This window comes from Hyla sarda, chromosome 4, assembly GCF_029499605.1.
Source record: "Hyla sarda isolate aHylSar1 chromosome 4, aHylSar1.hap1, whole genome shotgun sequence".
Lineage (NCBI taxonomy): Eukaryota > Metazoa > Chordata > Amphibia > Anura > Hylidae > Hyla > Hyla sarda.
Window position 1 is genome coordinate 52,176,993 of NC_079192.1, and position 6,194 is coordinate 52,183,186.

The window sequence follows — 6,194 nt, forward strand, 5'->3', positions numbered from 1 at the left end:
GATTGCTCTTCATTAGACATAGGCACGTGTTTTCTGAACAGCAATATTTACTTTTTTAATTACTGTTTAATTAATTAATTAAATATTTTAAGCTCAGAACGGGCTAGTCTATCTGTATGCGTGATAAAAATGATTATTAGTGACATAATATTTGAATAAATACAAATAAACGTGAAATGCAGTTCACAGAAGGGACACCAGGTGTCGCTTGCGATAGTTAAACAGATTGCAGCATTTGTGCATGCAATTTCAGGTTTATTGCCATGATTTCTGGTTTTATAAGCTCAAAACGGGCTACTTTATGTATATGTGAGATAAAAATGATTATTATTTCCCGTAATTAGTGAATGGATACGAAATAAATTTAAAGTGCAGTTCACAGCAGGGACACCAGATGTCGCTACCGCTAGGTAAAAGTGTTAAACGCTGTTGGGCCACTGACTAAAAGGGGTACTACGGTGAAAAAGTTACCGTATATATAATTTTTTTTTTTAAATCAACTGGTGGCAGAAAGTTAAAAAATTTGTAAATTACTTCTATTAAAAAAATCTTAATCCTTCCAGTACTTATTCCCTGCTGAATTTTACAGCGGGAATTCTTTTCTTTTTGAAACACAGAGCTGTCTGCTGACATCATGAGCACAGTGCTCTCTGCTGACATCTCTGTCCATTTTAGGAACTGTCCAGAACAGCATATGTTTGCTATGGGGATTTCCTTTTACTCTGGACAGTTCCTAAAATGGACAGAGATGTCAGCAGAGAGCACTGTGCTCAAGATGTCAGCAGAGAGCTCTGTGTTTCAAACGGAAAAGAATTTCCACTGTTGAATTCATCAGCTAATAAGTACAGGAAGGATTAAGATTTTTTCATAGAAGTAATTTACAAATCTGTTTAACTTTCTGGCACCAGTTTATAAAAAAAAAAATAAAAATTTTCACAGGAGTACCCCTTTAAGGGTGGAAATACTGTAGAAAGAGTAAGGGACCCTCCATAATACCCAACTGCATCCAGCCTGGCCCAAACTGTGAATCAGTTCTGATATTATAAGACAAAAATGGTTATTCTATTTATATCTGTGAGAATAAAAAATGATTACAAGTGATATAATAAGGGAATTAATACAAAATAAATACGAACTGCAGTTCACAGTTTGGACACTAGATGTCGCTAGGTGAAAAAAATAATGATAATACAACAACAGCCAATTAGCGGCTGCGGTCACACCGGGTCGCGCATGCGCGCCGCCTGGGATTGTTGAGGTCAGCCAGTTTCTTATACATTACTATGATAAATAAACCTTTTCTCCTCTTATTCCTCTGCAGTAAATCTGCTTTTTTATACATAAATATTAAATATTATTTGGGAACAATCAGATGAATAAAAAAAAAAAATCTAGATTGTTTGTGTTTTTACTGAAAAAAACAATATTAAACAATGGATGAAAAAATATAAATTTTGAATAAGTAACTGAGGAATTTAAGGGGTTAAACGCTGTTGGGCCACTGACTTAAGGGGGGAAATAGAAGGAGAAAGGGCCCCTCCATAATGTGGTGTCCCGGTACAGGACCTTGTCCTGTCCCTTGTGTTAAGTCCCCTCAGCTAGAATTCCTCCACCTCCACAGGGCTCTCCTGCAGGGTTTGCCCCTTGGTCGTCTCATATAATGGTATTTATATGTATATTATTTAATGTATAGGTATAATAAATGTATAGGACCTTCTCAGGTCATGTGATCTACAGTTGTGAATGTACATATGATTAAGGACCTTTCTGGGTAATGTGATGTACCCTGAGTTCACTGGGTTCAGGACCTACAGGTTTGCTGGCCAATGAGCTTAGTCCAGCTCCCTATTATATAAAGGGCTATAGTCTGTAAATTTGCGCTCTTATTCCTGCACTCTCTTATTCCTGCACGCTCTTCCCTGCTGTACACTGAAGCAAGAACAATCCGCAAATCAGCACATCTTCAATCTCAATTCATCTAGGCCAAAGCCTAAAGAACCAGCAGCCACTAAAACCGTGAGTTATAAATCTCAAACCTACAAATCCTGTGTGAATTATAATTAGTAGCACAGTGGCCTGCTTAAAGCTCATTACTATCAGTTCCAGCAAAGCCTGTGAGGAACCTGCATCCCGGTTACCTCAGGAGAAACTGTTTCATTGTAGCATAAAAGTTCAAGTAAAAGTTTCCAGTTATCTCATAAATTCTGCCGTGGACATTCCGTTTATTGTCCACAGCAGAATGTTTGTGGGCCGGATGGCGGAAGGACCTCCAATACTAAGCAAACCGCACCCTGGTGTCATGACAAGTAAGGGTTAATAACACCAGACCCTTCATTCACCATTGCAAGAACCCAGACACCACAATAATACCCAGCTGTATCCAGCCTGGCCCAAACTGCACATTGACAAGAAAACAGATGCATCCTTGAAAACAATATACATTTTTAGCATTTTGAATAAGCAACTGGTGATTTTAAGGGGTTAAACGCCATTGGGGCACTAATCTAAGGGTGGGAATATAAAGGGTAAGGGCTCCTCCATAATACCCAACTGTATCGAGCCTGACCCAAACAGTGGATTGGCAAGAAAACAGTTGCCAACTTTGCCAACTATGAATATTTTCAGTATTTGAATAAGTAACTGAGGAATTTAAGGGGTTAAATGCCATTGGGCCACTGACTTAAGGGTGGAAATAGAAAGAGTAAGGGCCCTCCATAATACCCAACTGCATCCAGACTGGCCCAAACTGTGAATTGGCATGAAAACAGGTGCCAACATTGCCAGCCATATACATTTTCTACATTTTGAATAAGTAACTGAGGAATGTAAGGGGTTAAAGGACATCTAGAGCATGATTAACACTTATCCCCTATCCACAGGATAGGGGATAAGTGTTTGATCGCGGGGGGTCCGACCACCGGGACCCCCTGTCATCTCCTGTACGGGGCCGCGGCTGTCCCGTGCAGGGGGTGTGCCAGCCGCAGCATGACGTTCTGGCCGGCACGCCTCCTCCATACATCTCTATGGGAGAGGCGGGGAGACAGTGTTTGTGCCTCCCTGCATCCCCCATAGAGCTGTATTGGGATGGGGAGGAGTCGGGGCGTCACCGTCGACCTCTAGGTTGACGCTATGCGCCTTAGCGCTCACTATGAGCGCTAATGGCGGCTCCCCGTTAGGGAGATCGCGGGGGGGTCCCAGCGGTTGGACCCCCCGCGATCAAACACTTATCCCCTATCTTGTAGATAGGGGATAAGTGTATATTGCACTGCAGTTGTCCTTTAAACGCTGTTGGGCCACTGACTTGAAGGTTGAAAAATAAAGGGTAAGGGCCCCTCCATAACACCCCACTGTATCCAGCCTGGCCCAAACTCTGGATTGGCAAGAAAACAGGTGCCAACCTTGCCAACTATATATATTTTTAGCATTTCGAATAAGTAACTGGTGATTTTAAAGGGTTAAATGCCATTGGGCCACTAAACTAAGGGTGGAAATAGAAATAGTAAGGGCCCCTCCATAATACCCAACTGTATCCAGCCTGGCCCAAACTGTGGATTGGCAGGAAAACAGGTGCTAACCTCGCCTGCCGTATACATTTTCTGCATTTTCTGATTTTGAGGGGTTAAACGCCATTGGGTCACTGAAGTGAGGAAAGAAATAAGAAGAATATTGGCCCCTATGTTATCTCCAAAAAGGTAGTGGCCAAAAAACAAGTGCTATTATTTTTTGGTGTGGAAGGGCATCTTTGTATTACACAAGGAGAAATTTTCATTGAGTGCTCAAATCTGCCTTCCCTGTATAGCCCCAACACCCCCCATGAGCGTGGCTGTGGTATTGTCTGGCCCCTGAGACCATTTTGTATCATTACAAAATATCGCTTGTTGTCACCCTCAAAAAGCGACTTTGGTTTCTCCTTTGGAAAGGAGAAAAATCTCCATGAGGGACATTTATCAAGGGATTTTGAGGGTTTTTCTTTTTTGCATACAAAAGTCGCACGTGCGCCTAAGCAATTGTTTGTGCGACTTTTGTAGGTAAAAGTACCAATCAGCCTTACCTAAGCAATTTTCAGTTTCCACTTTTCAGTGGTCGGGAATTTATCAAGTGCGAAAGTCGCACTTAAGCAAAAAAACTAAAAAGTCGTAAAACCCCTTTGGTCAGACTTAGCTTAAAAAAACTTGCACAAAAAATCGTAGGACATGCTGGGAGTTGTAGTTGTGCTCCTCGGGTAGACGATGTGCGGGCGGGTGACAAGCTTTTCAACCGCCCACACATCTCCTGCCCGCGCAGCACGACTACATGTCCCAGCATGCCCTTGCTGTAAGGAGTTGTAGTTGTGCTGCACAGGTGGGAGATGTGCAGACAGGTGACAATAAATGTACTAACCTATTTTCTGTGGGGGGGGGGGTTTCTTCTCATTTCAGATCTGTGTATTCTGTGGACTACTTCAGATTTGGTGGACTACATTGATGAACAGCGTTCTTTTTTTAACGTTAATAAAATGGTTAACGAGGGCTTGTGAGGGAGTGGTTTTTGGAATAAAATTTTTAAACGTGTTTTTTTTTTTTTTTTTTAATTCCTTTACAGGCTTAGGAGTGGAAGCTGTCTAATAGATGGAATCATTACTAAGCCGGGCTTAGAGTTAGCCACAAAAACGAACCCTAAATTATTTCCCTGGTACCCACCGCCACAGGGATTCTGGGAAGAGCCGACACCAACAGGCCCGGAGCGTCAAAAATGCAGCTCCTGGGCCTCGGCGGTAACAGGCTGGCGTTATTTAGGCTTGGGAAGGGCAGTAACAATGGTCCTCACCCACCCTGGTAACATCAGGCTGTTGCTGCTTGGTTGGTATTTGGCTGAGAATAAAAATACAGGGAGCCTCATGTGTTTCTTTTTTATAAAAATAAATAAATAAATAGGGTTCCCCGTATTTTCATTCTCAGCCAGATACCAACCAAGCAGTAACAGCCTGACGTAACCAGGGTGGGCGAGGACCATTATTACTGGCCTCCCCAGCCTAAATAACGCCAGCCTGTTACCAACTAGGCACGGGCCCATTTTTGATGGTCCGGGCCTGTTGGTACCGGCTCTTCCCGGCACCCCTGTGGCGGTGGGTACCAGGGTAATAATTGGGGGTTAGTTTTTTTGGCTAACTCTAAGCCCTCGCTTAGTAATGATTCCATCTATTAAACAGCTTCCACTACTAAGCCTGTAAAGGAATTTAAAAAAACCACAACATGTTTAAAAAATTTTATTCCAAAAAACCCTCATTAACCATTTTATTAACGTTAAAAAAAGAAAAAAAAACACTGGTCCTCAATGTAGTCCACCAAATCTGAAGTAGTCCACAGGATACACGGATCTGAAATAAGAAAAAAAAAAAAAAAAAAGAAAATAGGTTAGTACATTTATTGTCACCCGTCTGCACATCTCCCGCCTGTGCAGCACAACTACAACTCCTTACAGTAAGAGCATGCTGGGAGTTGTAGTCCTGCTGCACGGGCAGGAGATGTGCGGGAAGTTGACAAGCTTGTCACCCGCCCGCATATCGTCTACCCGAGGAGCACAACTACAACTCCCAGTATGTACTGTGACTTTTTGTGCGACTTAAAAATGCTGTCAAAGCAAGTTTTGTTGAGTTAAGTCTGACCAAAGGGGTTTTGCGACTTTTTCGATTTTTTGCTTAAGTGCGACTTTCGCACTTGATAAATTCCCGTCCACAGCAAAGTGAAAACTGAAAATTGCTTAGGTAAGGCTGATTGGTACTTTTACCTACAAAAGTCGCACAAACAATTGCTTAGGCGCACGTGCGACTTTTGTAAGCAAAAAAGAAAAACCCTTTAAATCCCTTGATTAATTTCCCTCATGGAGTTCTTGACATGGAGATTTTTCTCCTTAACAAAGGAGAAACCAAAGTCGCTTTTTGAGGGTGACAACAAGCGATATTTTGTTATGATACAAAATGGTCTCAGGGGCCAGACAATACCACAGCCACGCTCAAGGGGGGTGTTGGGGCTATACAGGGCAGGCAGATTTGAGCACTCAATGAAAATTTCTCCTTGTGTAATACAAAGATGCCCTTCCCCACCAAAAAATAATAGCACTTGTTTTTTGGCCACTACCATTTTGGATACAACATAGGGGCCAATATTCTTCTTATTTCTTTCCTCACTTTAGTGTCCTAATGACGTTTAACCCCT